An 18,539-nucleotide genomic window follows, 5' to 3' on the forward strand; every position below is an offset into this window, starting at 1 on the left:
CTAATAATGGCTTCAATGAGTAGGTATTTAGTGATTGATTCTTGTTATTATCAGGATTGATTCTTGTCAATCATTTTTAAGAATCACCATATATTTTTCTTTCTTCTAAAATTTCACACCTGTATTTATATTTTTATATATTTTTCTTTTTGGTATACGTATCTTCCCTTCTCCCTATGAAACTTTATCCAACTTTTGAATCGATTATTTTCTCCTCAAAACATTTAGGATCATTTAAAATGCATTTTCGCACTTTTTAAAAGATAATCTAAATTTCCCCCTCATATATTTAAGCTCTTAACACTGAGGCAGATTTATTGAAAACTACTGTAAGGATCGAAGTAAAAGTTGTTCACTCATCAAGGGTCAATGATCAGATTTAGCGAAGTTGTAAAGGATGATTTCATGTGGTATAGGATCAAAAAACTCTAAAGAGGGACGTGTGGGTGCCTCAGTGATTGAGCGTCTGCCTTCAGCCCAGGGCGTGATCCTGGAGTCCCAGGATCGAGTCCCACGTCGTATTCCTTGCATGGAGCCTGCTTCTCCCTCTGCCTGTGTCTCTGCTTCTCTCTCTGTGTCTCTTATGAATAAATAAAATCTTAAAAAAAAAGCTCTAAAGAAATCAGGACAGATTGTCTCTATTGTTTTCCTTCATCTATTTGACCTCCTTATCAATCATAGGAGGATATTACCTGAGGTTAGTACAGTTTCACTTCATTGTACTATTGAATCCTCCCGTTACTTATGTTTGTCTAGAAGACTGCAACTTGATATGTGCTTTACTCTAAAATTTCTTCTCAATATTCTGTGTTATTATGTTAACATATCTTCAATTCATATGTCTATAAATGTACCTATGTTTATACCTCATCCATGTCTATTTTATCTATCAATGATCTATCTTTAATTTTTCTTTATGAAACATAGTATATATGCTTTCTTTTAGGTTTCAGGAGCTAAATGACTTTAATAATTTACCAAAATCATTGTTGATAACTGAAACAAAAAACTCCTGGCTCCCTAATAATCTCAGTATTTGTTGTTTTCTGTGATACTCCTCTTTATGTTTTCTTTTAATAGTTCCATCATAATTTACTGACAATCAGGCCATGTCTCCTAATCTTATATGAAAAAGTCCTAAAAGAAAAGGAAAACCTTAACCTATGCATTTATACTTTCCTATATAATGTATTTCTATTTAACAAATAGGAATATTTTTTTAGTTGTTAAGAAAAAAAGATAATTTTGTTTCAGTTTTCATATGCTAGTTGCAATTCTTTCCTAATGATGCCATTAATTCTCTGAATCCATATTTTCAGGAAATTTATTTCCCAGAAGTTTTCTGTTTTGACAATAGCTCTCAGAAAGGCTTATTACAAGATTTTCTCTTTTTCCCTGTGTTTTAAATTAATATGCTTTAATTTTAAAGCAGTTTTGATTCTAAAAATAAATAAGCAAACAAAAACTAGAGTTCCCTTACATTCCCTGCCCCTCACATGAACTATCTCCTTCTCCACTCTCAGCATCCTGCACCATTACAATATCATACAGAATAGTTTAGTTACCCTAAAAATCCCCTGTGCTACACTTGTCCATGCCTTCCTTCCTCATCTGAACCCCTGTTAACCACTGATCTTTTTACTTTGTCCATAGTTTTTCCTTTCCCATAGTGGCATATGGAATCTTACAGTATGGTGACTTTTCAGTTACCAAAATACATTGAAACTTTCTCCCAGACTTGGTACTTGATATCCCCTTTCCTTCCTTCCTTTGTTCTTTTCTTTGTCTTTTTTTAAGACTTTCTTTTTCTATAGCAGTTTTAGGTTCACAACAAAACTGAGGGCAAGGTATAGAGATTTCCCATGTACCCGCTGCTCTGGTATTCTGTGGCAATTCACGAACCTACTTTGACAGATCATAATCATACTCATTCAAGTGCTAATCTTTTCTTGAGACACACTCACAGATACAGCCAGTGATATTATACCAAATGCCTGGGCATCCCTTAGTCCTCAAGTTGAGGTTTAAAATCAACCATTACAATATTTTAGGAATTAGTACTTGATATGAGTTTTGGTCGTGTGTAAGTGACTTGCTGTTTTCTACTATGAATGTGGCTACACAAGAAGATGTTGGCAGGCTTAACTGCTTTATCTTGTGATCATAAATGGAAATGTTAAAATGGTGAAGATTGCTAAGCACAGTTACGGAAAGCAGTTTGAGGATGTCCCAGTGCTCCTGGTTTACCCATCCTTGAAAACACATGACCTCCACATTTCGTGTTACTTGAGATAATATTAATCTTATTGTTTATTTAAGCTTTATCCAAGAGAATTGAACTGATCCAAATGTCCATCTATAAGGTACCAGAAGAACAAACTGCAATTTTATTTTCATGAAACTCTTCCCCTTGGTTAAAAAGATTGAATGGGACACCTATGTGCTATCAGATTGGTCATTCTGTTATATGGACAAACAGAGTTTGTGATATATATTTATATAAACTTACTCATACCATATGCATCAATAATATGTCTGTCTCTTAAGGTGTATATGGATATGATACATATTTTATATACATGCGTGCATATGATATACACTGGGTGGTATCAGAAGAGATTTGAGGAATATACACCAACCCGACACCAGTGAATGTGTTTAGAAAGTGTGGTGGGGACCAGGCTGGAGAGCAATTCAAAGTTGCCCTCATATTGGCCCATCATTTAGAAAATATTTAAAATTTAGAGCATATTATTGTAAAATGCCATAATTAAAATAATTACAGAATAATAAAGGAAAATCTATAATACATTGTAGAGAAAAGAAAACTCTTCAAGATAAGGCCTTTGCAGAAAATGTGTGGGTAGCAGATTGTGCACTACTGAATGCTTAGGGCAGAGGATAGAATAGGAAGAGAATCTTCTTTTTGTGCCAGTGAAGCAAATGTTTCTAATCACCCTCGTAGAGGTTTGACAATACACCCTGTCTGAGTTATCAGGAAAGGCAAAGCATGCTCGACTCTCAGGGATCCATCAACCTCCGGCCATCATTAGCCTCTTATTTGATATTTCAACTTAGAATACCCTAGGCTAAATTTATCTTTAATAATGAAAAGTTCAGGGTTAACATAAGAGACAAGTAAGTACTATAATAATTTAGAAACCACTTAATACACTAAAGTAGGAATTTGCCAAATGGTACCCAAGAGCCCTAAAATAATTAATACATTTTCTAGAAGTACTTAAATTAATCCCAGGATATAGTTAATAAACTGTGAGTCACTATTTCAATTGTAGAAGAAACAAATTTTTGTTAACAAATTTGGTGGAATTTATGTTAAGTCACTGAATTTCATTTTTAAACATTAATCATGTTTTATGAGGACTTTAGTTTTTAGCCCATTTTCTTCAAGCTAGTAATTTGTTAATACTATTTGTTAATACTAAGTTGTGAGGAAACAATAACTCATTACTAGCTTCACGCTCATGATATCACCTCACAAACTAAACTGAATGCTTGCAGTTCAATTAATAAACCTATTTTAAAATTATCTAGTGGAATATGAATTCTTTCATGACTTCTTTCTGGAAACTGCAAGTGTACTCTATTGATTGAAACCTTACATGCTGCAAGGGGTTTGATTTATGTTAGGCAAAGAGACAAAGTCTTGCCAGAACAAAGTTAAGCAAATATAATTTTAAACCACATCCTTAGTAATGAAAGGGGGGAATAATTACATAATGAAGATTAATATAATCCTAATATTTAATAATGTTTTTCTGTATTTGGTGCTATCTAAAGGCTGCCTTGGTGATTCTGATCTTAGAATTTTACATGCATCACAATTACCCTTTCTGCAATTTAAAAATAATGAATTATAGAGGTTCTGTAAAATGTCAGTAAACTAGAATGTATATTTATATAATGGCTTTCAGTTCTACGCTTGTTTTTGATAAACCAGTTATTGAGTCAAATCCAATTTTGAATTTGCCACACTTCACGATTGTGTGAGCCAATTTCTTAAAAACAATCTTTCCCTTTCTCTTTTTCTCTCTTGTGTGTACATATACATATTTATGTAAATGAGACAGATGATATATATGCATGTTATATATATATAATGTATATGTATAATCTTCTATTGGTTCTGTTACAGAATTCCCTAGTGCAGATTGTCCCAAAGTTTAAGGATAAGATTCAAACTGCTTATCATGACATATAGAATCTTTTCTTTTCTTTGTAATGCGTCTAACTTTTGTGGCTATTCTTTTACCATATTATTGGTACTGCACCAACTAGTTTGCCATTTTTTGTTGTTCTATGCACTTGTATTTTATTATTGATTTACTTTTTTCATGCATTTCTTTGTCATTCTTTTATACATACAAACCACGGCTTTGAGGAACTCTATTTTCTAGAAACTGAACTGATCTCAATGCTTGGGAAAGCAAGCCATTCACTTGCTATGCATGTGCCAGACAGAAGGAATATTATCCTATCACTTCTAGTCATATCTGTGCAATATGATAATTACTGGCCTCGTGTCTAATGAGGACTTGATATGTGTCTAGTGTGAACTGAGATGTACTGTGATTGTAAAATACACATTAGACTTCAAAGACTTAGTAACAAATAATTAAAATGTATTAATTTACCCACAATTTACCTTTTATTCTTTTTAATGTGGCTATTAGAAAATGTAAATTTACATATGTAATTTACATTTCTGTCTCCCCGTGACTTGTATGAGTAGGGCTATACAATCGTATCTTCTTCATCACCCATATTTCATTTCCCAGGCACCATGTGAAACTTACTTTATTGTGTTCCAATTTATATATCAATAGTTCTTATGATTTACAGTTGACACTTGAACAACCAATCCCCCATACAGTCAAAAATCCATGTAGAATTTTTGACCCCTCTCAAACTTAATTACTGCTGACCAGAAGCCTTATAAATAACACAAATATTTGAATAAGTCACATTTTTTACATGTACTGTATACTGTATTCTTATGATAAAACAAGTTTAGGAAAGGAAAATGTTATTAGGAGAATCATAAGGAAAAGAAAATATATTTACAGTACGACATTGATGAAGAAATCCATGTGTAAGTGGACTCACATAGTTCAAACCCATGTTCAAGGGTCAACTGCATATTATTTGTATTTATCTTCAATAACCTTATTAGCTAAGTACTGTAATTTTTCCCATTTTACAGAAGGAAATACCTAATCTAACATTGTTAGAATGAGTTATTTTTAGAACATCAAGCTGTAAAGTCGTTGGAATAGAATTCCAAAGGCAATTTGAAGCTCTAACACCATCAAGTGTCACCTGACACCAGCCAAAAAACGTATTGTATGAACAAATTTAAGTGGGAGAAGCAGCTATAAAGTTTGTGCATTCTGACTTCCATATGCAGAAATTCAACTTCACACATTTTGTGTACGATTTGGAGGAGAGGTACTATGTAGGCTTTCTCTCATCTGAACCATGACACGCCACCATTTCTGGTCTTTTTGACCGGTCTTGTGTTGCTGCTCAGTTCTCACAGTTAAAGTGGGCCGTTAGGCATAGCTTACCTCAAAGTTCAAATTCTCAAAATATCTCAAGTTTCTATATTCCCAAAGCAAGAACTGTTTTTCCCTGTTCCTACCTGTTGTTTATTAGAACAAGATTATAAAGGGTTTATTATATTATAAAGGGTTGGGATCCTTGGTCTGTTTGCTGAATTAATTTGAATTAATTTGACAAATAGATTAGTACATTCCTAAAGCTTCTAAATTTCTTGATTCTTCCATCCTTACACCCACCAAGCAAAATAACACCTCTACTCTATATTGTCGCAGAAATTTCCTTTATTGCATATCCCACATGACTACTCTGAATAAAGTACTCTGAAAGCTCTGCTATTTGGCATCCTGGGATATACTAGTATTTTTCTTCTCTCCTTAAACCTAAGATGTTTTCAAAGTTCCTTATTCTTTGCACTTATTTTAAAATGAAAATTGAACAGTGATTGATTTTTTTTTCTCTGCTGCAGTAATGTATACCTTATCCTTAATTGTTTTAGCTTGAGATGTGCAGGGCAAACATAATCATAATCATAATAAATACTCTGAATTAAAAATACATTGGGCAATGTTCCAAAATCCCTTCAATACCTATGAGCTAGGTTTTTGCTTTTTGTTTACTGTTTGCCTTCTCTCTAAATATTAGAAGATATTGGAAGATCCATAATTCTATGTTCGTTTGTATTTGAATTTTTCTCTCGGGTTTTATTGTTGTAATTACTGGTTTATTTAAAACAACTTTTTCCCACTATCATGGAAAAGGTGATGTGCTGAATGTTAGAAAATGCCTGCCTCTCCATAATTTACATCCAATTCACAGCTTTAGGATCTGGATGCAAATACTAATATTCCTTGCTACTTTCAACAACCAAGATGCATGGAGGGAATGTTATCTGGCCTTTATGTTTTTCTCAGTGAATAATCCCTTAAATGTGATCAAGGACTCTCTGCAGCTTTTCCCACAGGTTGAGTAAGCTCAGAGCATCCTCGTGGTTACCTGCAGTCATCTTGTGCTATAGCTTCTTCTAGTTTTATTTCTATATAAAATCATTCCCATCAGTCCTTCATCTTTTAGGAATTACTAAAAATTCTAGTTTCCTGGGGACATTTTTGTCTTTTTTTTTCCTAATAGTGCAATAAATCAATTGATTTATTCACCTTGAAATCCTTTCCTTCCTTCTCCCTTTTTGAATGAAGTTAGGGATAGGAAGGACAAAAGATATTTGTATCCATTTTGCAATCTTGATCCATTCTCCAAATAATTTTACTTGTATTTTCTAAAACATAATTTTAAAATTTCTTGATTATTTAAAATCCTTATTGGTTGCCGATAACCCCCACATAATTTGTGAACACATCACAGAAGATCTCCAGGATTTTTCAAACTGCTCCAGCTAAAACTCTTGTCAGTCTCAACCTCTGTCCTCTGTTAATAACAGTAGACCACAGAGTTTATAATTCTTAAAATCAATATGCTCCTTCTCATCTTTTATGGCAGTATTTTTTTGCCTGCTCTTTGCCTGGCTTAAATTCTCTCAAATTTTATGACACCGCTATAATGCCAATCTGACATTACAGGATGAATTCTTTGACTTTTCTCTCAACCTAATGAGATTCCTTCTCTGTGCAATTTTAACATCTTAGGCATATATCTATTTCAAAGCTTGTTATTACATTATGTTGCAATTTTTCACATAAATGTCTCCTTACTAGGCTGTTAGCTCCTTAAACAAAGGCTATCCCTTAGTTGTCTTCATAGTTTCAGTGCCTAGAGTCTCACAATATAAATGTTAAAATATTACTCCATAATTCAATGAATAATGACATAGTCACAAAATATTGCATATACAGTAATAATATCAACACATGAGGATATAATAACAATATCTCAGTGACAACTGATTTCAGAAACACCGTTTTATACCAAAGTTGATCACAGGAACTTCACTGTAGGCCAGTCTTCACTTTTAACACACACACAAAAAGTGGAGACAGTATAACTTTTTATCAAATCTGGAAAGGAAAATTAAATCATTCTGATGAGTCATCTTCACCAATTAGAGTAATCTAATCATCTTTGATCTTTGTATATTAGTGTTCCTAAAACTTGGTCATCTTATTGCTCTCCTCTGGGATGTCTTTGAATTTCCACCCTCTAGTCCATTGCTTTACATATGTCTTGTTAAAGCAAAAAAAAAAAAAAAAAAAAAGAAAAAGAAAAAAGAAAGAAACCACATATTTTAAGGTTGGATATAAACCTTAAAAACAATTTTTCACTGATAAAGATCACATTTTCCATTTTCTAAATATCTCAATATTATTTTCCCCAATCAACTCTATTTATAATTACCTTTATCTAGACTTTGTTTTTCTATTCTTACTAAGTTTTGAAGTTCTCTCTGTCAGATAACATCTTACCTAAGGAAAAATGTCTACTTATTTATTAATTGAATATCAATCTCTTATGAAAATAAAAATTTTCATCAGGGGTCACTAATACTTTGGAAGTTAGGAAGGAAAAAAAGCAAAATACAGGTGGAGATAATGTCTTTGAAATACAGATTATTTGGGGACCATGTATTAATATTATATGAAAATCTTCCCTCAGATCTATAAATTAAATTCAAACTTCTAACCTACTAAAATTAATTAAGCAATTGATTAGCATCCTCAAACTCAGAATAAAACCTTTCCTTAGATTTCCTGGCGTATATATTTTAGAGTTCACTCTATCCATCAGTAAAAATAATCATCTCAATTTTTTGCCCTGATCATTTTCATAACAAACTCATGGTGGCAGATGAGCTTGTTCATTTCCTCCATCAAATTCAAAAGGTTAAGCTCCAAGAAGTATCGATTGGCAAATGCAGCATAATTTCAGATGCACAATAATTGAGATTATTATTCATGGAACAGTGAAGACTAGCTTTTCAAAGCGTGAATATACATCTAATATTGCGTAGCTTTGTGCTGACACAAAGAAGTTATTGTCAAGGGATAGATTTTTTATCCTTCATAGTTTAAAAATGTGATGCCCTTTGAGCAACACGCACATTCTCAGTCACAGTTTTGACACCAGGTTCACTACAGTTACAACAGAGGTCTTGGACATCCTAACAACGGAAGGAGAATGTGATCCTGATGCTGAAGAAATTCAATGGAAGTGTGAGGGCCTCCTCTGCTCTGCTGGATGCTGAGCCTTGATGTGAGGCAAACAGGATTTTAACCATAGGCAAACACTAAGATCTGACAGTTCTTAGTGCTTTTCTTGTGCCCAGTTAGGGTGTAAGTGCTTTCAGATAACAGTTCATCATTACAATCATATTCATTTTTTTTTATTTTTTATTTTTTTATTTATGATAGTCACAGAGAGAGAGAGAGAGGCAGAGACATAGGCGGAGGGAGAAGCAGGCTCCATGCACCGGGAGCCTGATGTGGGATTCGATCCCGGGTCTCCAGGATCGCGCCCTGGGCCAGAGGCAGGCGCCAAACCGCTGCGCCACCCAGGGATCCCCATATTCATTTTTAAAATAAGAGTTGAAGTGACTATTTTTTTCAGAGAAGTGAATTCATGCACAGACCCTATTTCTAGAAATGTGCTCTTATACCCTAAACCACATTCTCTTTCCAATCTACGGATGATATAGGATAATAAAAAGATATACATTAAGTAAAAGAAACAAACAAAACCTCATTTAAATTTCTTCCTACTATCTCACTAAAAAATTAAAAAGAAACACACTGCAATCAAATTAGATCAGTTGAAATTTAGACAAAAAAATAATAGGGAGATATAGTGTATATATAGTTCAAAAATTCATTTTGGGACCTTAAAATTGTTCTTCCTAAATAAAAATACCACAGGATTTGTCAATATGTTCTTGTTTTTGCTCACAGATAGGAAAGTTACAATGATGTTAAATAGTTTGTTGATCTTACTTATGAGGAGTGAAGAACTTTGTCTATATTCACATCATAATGAATTACTTTTACCTAGGAATAAAAGTTAAAGTGGTAAGCTGGAATTATTGAATAAAATGTAGAAATGTTTACACTATTGTCCTCGAGTAAACTTTTCTCGTTCAGTTGTCTATTGATCTCAGATTTTATTTTCTTCAACCACACAAGCCTTTCAACTTACACATGGAATAGCGTAAGTATAACGTGGCAACTTGTCTAAGTACATTGGGGTAACCGGGCACAGATTTTGAAGTAATCATAGTTTAGTAAAAAACATACCTTGCTTGCTATTGTATTAGTAGAGGAGGAAAGTGAAACACAAACTTTTGAATGCGATTCATACTGAATGAGATTACAATTTCAGAAAAATTCATATTTAGACTATTATTTACATATTTCATATGCACACCTTTTTAGAAAACAAATTTCTGAGTAGAAAATGGAAGAAAATCAGATTATAACCTGGATAAAACAGCAATGAGTTATTATTAACCATGCTTTGCAAAGGAAAATTACTGCTTTGAACTTTGTCAGTAAATATGAACCTATATTCTATACAGTTCTTGAATATTTTATTACATAAAATGGTAATAACCGCTCAAATAAATTTCAAACTAAAGAAATTCACGTTGTTTTCAATATCCTTTTAACTCAATACCTTTTGATAAAACTCAACTTTTATCTATTAACCCATTATACTGTAAAAAAAAAAAAAAGGAAAAAAAAGAATGAGAGAAAACAAACAAGTAAGCTGTGTTTTGAGGAAGACTCTTCTGATTTGAAGATGATAAGATTTTTGGGGTTGAGGGATCCCTGAGTGACTCAGCAGTTTAGCGCCTGCCTTCAGCCCAGGGCATGATCTTGGATCCCGGGATCAGGTCCCACATCTGGCTCCCGGCATGGAGCCTGCTTCTCCCTCTGCCTGTGTCTCTGCCTCTCTCTTTCTGTGTCTCTCATGAAAAAATAAATAAAATCTAACAACAACAAAAAAAGATTTGGGTGGTTGATCATGTTATTTTTATAGCATTTAATATAGAATTTAGGTCTATAGGCAGGCTGTACATAAGGGAACTTCTCTCTTCCTTTATACTCTTCTGTTACTGCAGCTCAATTGCGCACACACACACACACACTCCTAGTTTTTCTATAAATTTATCTAGTTCTCTGTAACATCTTATTCATCTTCAAACTGCTAATATATCATTTTGATTACTCTATTCACAATAATTTGTTTCAGAAGTTATGTGGAGAATGCACAATGTTCTCTATTCAATAAATCTATTGCTATTAATTGAGCAGTACAAAACCCTAGCTATAGGTTCATCAATCTTCAACAAAATCATACATTTAATAAGCTTCAGGATAGTGTCTCTCTCGTTGACCCATCACCAATACATTAACTAATATTGTCATGAAAAAGTGGCACCTTTTCTTTGTCCATTGATTCATTGGCCCCAAACAAATACTGACATTTTCATTATCATCACTGACCTCAGCCATGGAATATTCTGAAAATGCAAACCAATCAAAGTCTAATTAAAACAAGTCAGTATTAGATTTCTATCAAATTGAAAATGCAAGTATTCACAGTTTAAAGTTTCATAAAATTCCTATCAGCTTTCCAAATTTCACATGAAACCATTTTCTAGGATACATAAAATTTATTGAATCGAAAAGTAAAGAAACACGGGGCAGAGCTAGAAAAGACAAATGAAACTAAAAAGATAGATGAAGAGCCTAAAGGTCTGTTTTATTTTGACCAGAAAAAGCAGGGAAAATTAGATTTATATAAATATGTAGCGATTTTTGCAAACTTATTTTCTTCCATCTGATTGCACTGCATAGTGCTTTCAAGAAAGATCGGTTCTAGTTTGACCTCTATTAAATCTCAAAATATCCAATTGTTTTCAATGCCACCATTGTTTTCTTGCCCTGTGGTTTTATGGGTTATTTTTCCCCCATGCTGTCCATTCTTTACAAGGTGTCAATGTTATATAACTGTAGGATATCATTAAGAAGATAGAAAATTGGAGGTTATCACACTTTCCTTTAACAACTACAGACTTATACTGAATTGATATTTGGTTTAGACTCTCTCAATCCATAATTATATTCAAATTTAGATAAGTATCTTTCTTTCCCTGAGGATGAATGCAAGTTGCTAGGGCAGAAAAAGGTGTCAAAAAAATTGTTCATATCAAAACAGTACGAGAAACTAGCATGGACTCTACTATAAAGATGTGCAAGGAACATTTAATCACTCTGTTCTGTGTGACATGAGCAGGAGAAGGAAGGAGACGGAATACATTTATGTGACCCATGTCACCAGAAGAGAGGATGGTTTGCACTGATGGATCAAGAAACAGGCACAGTCTCCTGAGTCTTCCAGTCTCTGCAGATGTCTTGTCTACCCAATCACCCAATTTGTTTCTGGCATATGCTACCATGGTCTGTATCTTGGGAAACTCATGATTCTAGAAGATGTCCCCAAAAAGGGAGCAATAAATAAAATCCATGAATGTGAGTCTTCCCCCTCATTCTATTCATCTTTGAATGTGGGTCTTCCCCCTCATTCTATTCATCTTTGCTCCTTGACTCTTTGGGAATTTGACTCAAGAAGAGAAAGGCTTGACACAAGTTTCTGATTACGTATGACATCTGTACTTTCCTCATACATCCCCAGCTGGAAAATAAGCTTTCCTTTTTCTCTTTCCCTAGAGCCACTGAATACATATGATCCCTATACAATATATGATCCTACATCACTGAAGAAATGCTAGGATTTGAATTGGCCAAAGTTGACATTTGGTGTGAAAGCCACAGAACCCTAAGGATGAGTAATTAAAAAGATTGAACATAATTGTGTTAACACGCCAACACATCATTTCTGTTCAGGTATAAATGGAACATTTCGTAGAGATTGCCTGATGATTCACACGAAGCTGATAATGAAACTTCAACCTGGCATTTCAAGATCATTGCTTAATCCATACTGTGGTTACTGAAAGTTTTCTTGCTTTGAGGAGCGATCCGTACTACTGCAGACCTGCCAAGGCATATGGCACAGGGGTGAGCATAGTTGGATAGTAAACAGGGGATATTTGTGCAAGGCCTAGGATTTCCTGGTAGGGAGTTTGATTTTACACAATCTTAGGCAGGTTAGTTAGTGTTTCAATTTATTCATGCTTCTCATATGGAAAATATGCTATAGGGATTGGACAGAAGTTTTGCAATAATTTAGTCCAGGAAAAAGAGAACAGTGAAAAAAATAGTGGCCTAGACAAGTATGAAAATAAGTCATAGGAAGTTGTGGTAATGTTTCCAACATACACTTTGGTAAAGAAGACACATTTTATTTTGTTTTATTTTGTTTTAAAGATTATTTACTTATGCATTCATGAGAGATACACAGAGAGAGGCAGAGACACAGGCAGAGGGAGAAGCTGGCTCCATGCAGGGAGCCTGATGTGGGACTCGATCCCAGGACCGTGGGGTCACGACCTGAGGCGAAGACAGATGCTCAACCACTGAGCCACCCGGGGGGCCCCAGGACGGATTTTAGAATCGTATGAATATTGCTGTGGAAATAAAGTAAAGAAGGATTGCTCTGATGTTTTGTCCTATGCTACGAGTGAATGGTAATGCTAGTTGATTAGGAATGAGGTTGTAACGAAGACACGTTAAGACCATAAGCGTCTTGGACATTTAAGTGGAGATATCAGCTTATATAACTAGGTCTGGACAGAATTATAACAGCTTATAAAATTATTTTTCTCTTAGGAAAGACTTAGATATGTGTAATAGAAACTGGATTGTTGACCTCAAATGTCATCTTAACCCTTAATGACACACTGTAATCACTTGAAAAATGAATTTGAAGACTCTTCTCCTTAGTAAGCTATTTGCATAAAAGGCCTACAAGCAGTTCCAGAAAATAAAAGGACGATCTTGATTTTTACCAAGAAGCCTTCAGGGTTTTTTAAAGTCATATTTTCTTTCTTTCTTTTTTCTTTTTCTTTTTTTTTAAGGCAGCCCAAGTATCCACTGAAGAATGAATGGATAAGCAAAATGTTGTAAAAAACCTACAGTGGAATATTATTCAATCTGAAAAAGAAAGAAAATTCTACCACATGCTACAACATGAAAGAAAGTTGAGAACATTACGCTAAGTGAGATAAGCCAGTCGGTAAAACACAAATACTGTACTTTTCCACTTTTATAAAGTACTTACAGGAGTCAAATTTATGGAGACATAAAGTGGAACGGTGGTTTTCAGGCGCTGGGAGGAGGGAACGTTGGGAGTCCTCGTTTAATGAGGAAAAAGTGTCGCTTCACGAGATGAAAAGGGTCCTGGGGATGGATGGTGCTGGGGGCTGCGGCATCACTGTGCTGGAGGCCACCGTGCGTGCGCTTAAGGGCGGCTGACGTGGTAGATTTCATGTTATGTTTATTATTACTGCAATAAAGAGATGAGGAGAAAAAAGATTTAAGAGGCTAAAACACAAAACGGAATGCCTGCAACAGAAAGATGCCATATGTTCATTTTTAAAAAGTCTATAAAGCTATTTGAAATAATTTTCGATGACTTTTACTGGTATTTTAGAAGGACAAAAAAAAAGTCGCAAAACGGATGATGTATGTGGTAGAACGAAGTCGTTCCTTACACACACGCGAGGTGTCAGTGGAGGAGGAGGAGCGAACCGACGGCCGCTTGGCGGTTTACAAGCCCCGCAGGAGGCCGCGCCCGCCGCCCACGCGTCTACACAGCACCTCGGGTGACAGGCGCGGGCCGGCTCCGGGCGGCTCCTCCACGGCCAGTCCGGGTCTTGGCTGCGGCTCCCCGCGCCCACGCGGCCGCACGGGGGGCCCGGTTCCGGGATCGCGCGCCCTGCGGTGTAGACCCTGTGCGTGCCCTGGCACGTGGCTCGGGTGGAGCCGGGCAGGGCCGGGTCCAGGGCCCCCCCTTGCTGCCCCCCTTGTGCCTCGCTCGCAAATTAATAGAATCTTAAAAAGAGAGCGGGCGGGGGGCGGGGGGCGGGGCCTCCGTGCTCGCCCCGCACCTTCTTTCATCACCCGAAGCCCAACGCAGGGGCCGGAGAGAAGAGCCGAACCACGAAGGCTACACTGCAGGCCACCGGCCGGTGCTCGCTGCGTGTCCCGCTCAGGGGGTGCGAGTCCCGGCACCAGCCGGGTGGGGGGGGGGCACGAAAGCTCTGCGAGCCGTGACCCCCGGAGCTCGCCATGACCCCAAGCCTCGCCGGGACCCCCGGGCTCACCGTGACCCCGGAGCTCGCCGTGACCCCCGGAGCTCGCCATGACCCCAAGCCTCGCCGGGACCCCCGGGCTCACCGTGACCCCGGAGCTCGCCGTGACCCCCGGAGCTCGCCATGATCCCAAGCCTCGCCGGGACCCCCGGGCTCACCGTGACCCCCGGAGCTCGCCATGACCCCAAGCCTCCCCGTGACCCCGGGTCTCACCGTGACCCCGGAGCTCGCCGTGACCCTGAGCCTCGCCGGGACCCTGGGCCTTGCCGTGGCTCCGAGCCTCGCCGTGACCCCCGGGCTCGCCGTGACCCCCGGAGCTCGCCGTGACCCCCGGAGCTCGCCATGACCCCAAGCCTCGCCGGGACCCCCGGGCTCACCGTGACCCCGGAGCTCGCCGTGACCCCCGGAGCTCGCCATGACCCCAAGCCTCCCCGTGACCCCGGGTCTCACCGTGACCCCGGGGCTCGCCACCCCGGGTCTCACCGTGACCCCCGGAGCTCGCCATGACCCCGAGCCTCGCCGGGACCCCGAGCTTCACCGGGACCCCGGGGCTCGCCGTGATCCGGGGCTCACGAGGATGCCCGCTGCTCCGTGTCCTCCCGGTTGCCCGGGATCCCCGCAGCACGCAGGGCTCTCAGCTCCGCCCCGCGCAGCCTCCACCTCCTGCAATAAAATCCGAAAGTTCGAGCCCAGAAACCTGAGGACGTTGCAAAACGGCTGTTACAGTCTGGCTCAGAATGGGCAGCCGGCTCAGCTGGGCTCTGACTCCGCCAGAGCGATCCCGAGCCGGCTGCTGCTCCCGTGGCGAGGCCTCATCCTCCCGCGGAAGGAGCCGAGACGCGCGGCGACCCCGAGCCCGGGCGACCTGTGTCCCGCCGAGAAGCGAGCGGTGCGTGGCGGGGCGGCTGCCTGCGCCCCCAGGTCCCCGTGGCCCCGCCCCCGCTGGCCCCGCCCCCGCTGGCCCCGCCCCGAGGCCGAGGCCCCGCCCCCGCGCCTGCCGCAGGGTCCAGCAGGCTGCACGCCCAGGGCTCAGGCGTGCGCTCTGGTTTCGACCAAGGAATCTTCCTTCAAGATCTCAACGACGGGCACAAAGTTCTTTCCTCCCTCCATTTCTGTCGGTTCTTCCCAACTTCCTGGAATTCGCTGATTTAAGGGTGTGAAGTGCTATGTCACATTTTTTTTTAATGGCCTGTTCCCAATTTTGTCGGTTCCACTATTGGTTTTCTTGTTCTCCTTTGGCCTGGGAGCACAAGTTCCTGGCTGTGATTCACGTTGGGGCCGGTCACTTAGACACTATGATCAATTTTTTTTTTTTAATCTCTTTTCAAATGCACCTGTTGCTGCTGTGCCCTGGACGTCCCCTGGGCGCCCTTTGCCTCCCCGTCGCACGCGCCCCGCCGCCGAGGGCCCTCGCTCTGGCCTCGGCCGCGAATCCACCTCCTTCCACCGTCCTCTGCCTCTGGGTTCCTTTAGCTTAGCACCATTTCTTGCTGGATTACTGAAAAAACTTCTTACATTTTTTCCGCTGTCCCGTTCATGTTCATACATCTTTGATGTATTTTGCATAATAAAACCGAGTAATGGCACTGGAATACATAATAAAAGGTAACAACCACCATCATTTATTTAGTCGTTTGCCATTGTCCAACAGGTTTTAAGGCCTCTGCGTGTATTTACTAAGGTGATCTCCAGGACAATGCTGTGAGGTTGTGCCATTAAGACTCTCATTAATATTCCAGTTGAGTGAACTAGGTCTGGGGGCAGCGTTCGGTGCCTCATCCTGAGAACCCAGCGCCCTTCTGCTGGGACCACCACCCAGTCCATATACTGCCTCTCAAACTAAAATTCCAATCATGTCATCCCACAAAGTAAACAAACAAACAAAAAACTCACCTTTTGGCATTCCTGATAAGGAGTTCCAGATTTCACCTCTGCTTCTATTCTGCCCTGAACTTCTTAGCTTTCTTCTCATTTCTGAAAAATCTCCGTTGAGAGGAACTTTCTCATGACCCCATGATTTGTGTCTGTGGTCCCTTCTTTCCCACATCCACCTGGCTAATGGTTAGTTGACACTCAGACCTGGAAGAAGTCATTTTATTCTGGAAAACTTCCCAGTGCCTACAGGGTGGTGCCCCTCTCCTGCGTCCTCAGAGCATCTCTGAACCGGCTCACCGGAGAGGTTGTGCTGTACCGGAGCGAACTGAGCGCCTTCCTTTCGGATAGAGCAGGTTTTAAGCTCTGCAAAGACGAAGATCCGTGTTATTGTTACCTGCGGTCCTCAGACACTATGCCCACCCCATGCTGGGCCCTCAAGAAGATACTAGTACGGAAAGACAAAGAAGAACAAAAAGGAAAAGAAGGAATTACATCAAAACCAACTTTTAAAAGTCATATAAATAATTTTAAAAGTCACATAAAAGTGTTTCATCCTGGAAGAGGGGGCTGTCAAGACGAAAACAAAATCAGTAACAACGTGCCCAGGTGAAGAAAACAGGTAGATACCACGGTCAGGGGCGGGAAATGGGCTGCTGCGGAAGCAGGCCTTCCATGGGACAGCGTAGGCCGGGTCTAGTGGGCGCACAAATTGTGTGCTTCGTGCTCTGTTTGTCTGACCCGGTCCAAAGACATCTGTCATGTGGGAGCTGGCCAACGGACATCAGCATATGCCATTCTCAGATTAGGGACAGCCTGCCAGGAGCAGTTCTGGTTGCTTGTCCTTGCCAACATTTTCTGAAATACATCCTTGTTTTCTGGTTAGCGTCGCCCATCTCCGGCCTGCTGTGGGCCAGAGACGGAACAGGGTCCAGGGTTCCCCCGGGGCCTGGCTTCCAGACGTGTCAGGTCTCCTTGTCTCCTTTTAACATCTCTACTGAGGGCAGAGTGACAAGCAACACAAATAACATCGGAGATGCTGGCCTCTTGTGACCTTAACAGGGAACAGCGACATTTACAATGCAATGATTTGTCTCCAAGGTTGACATCAATCTAGTAATAGCAAAGATTTCTTTCTTTCTTTTTTTTTTTTTTTTTTTTTTTCCGGTCAGTGGGCTCAGTGAGAATCGAATGTGTTTTCTCAGCTATGGACCTTTATAAAACAAAAGGAGTCTGTTAGAATGAAGGAAAGAGGGTGTAAGGATTAAGGGAAACTTCTATCCTTTTCTCCATTTCCTCAAGGCTCGCCACTTTGTATACAGTTGTCACCCTAGGACCCAGTGGAAGCTGGGTCCACTCAGCCTTCTCTTCTCCAGCCCTCAGCATCCTACCAACCGGGCCACGGGGGGTTGGGGGGGCCTCCCATCTTCTCCGATGTACAACAAAATTAATCATTCACAAAAGGAAATCTTCCAGTCATGTGTTCACAAATGTGTGATTCTTTCATATAATTTCATATAAAGTTTTAGGCTATCTTGTTTTCTTTTTTTCCTCCAGCTTTATTGAGATATAACAGACATATAAGATCTTAGATCTTACAAGTTTAAGGTATAAGGTAAGGTTAGTGAAACATATCCAACATCTTACACAGTTACAATTATTTTTGTGTGTGGTGAGAACTCTTATAACGTACTCTCTTAGCAGCTTTCAAGCATACAATATCGTCAACTACAGTCATCATGTGTACATTATATCACCAAAACTTATTTATGTTGTAACTGGAAGCTTGTACCCTTAAAGATATTTCTCACTTGTCATATATTTCTCTCTTTTTTGAAGGAGACAATTTTTCAAACACCTTTGG

Source organism: Vulpes lagopus, chromosome 1 (assembly GCF_018345385.1).
Source record: "Vulpes lagopus strain Blue_001 chromosome 1, ASM1834538v1, whole genome shotgun sequence".
NCBI lineage: Eukaryota > Metazoa > Chordata > Mammalia > Carnivora > Canidae > Vulpes > Vulpes lagopus.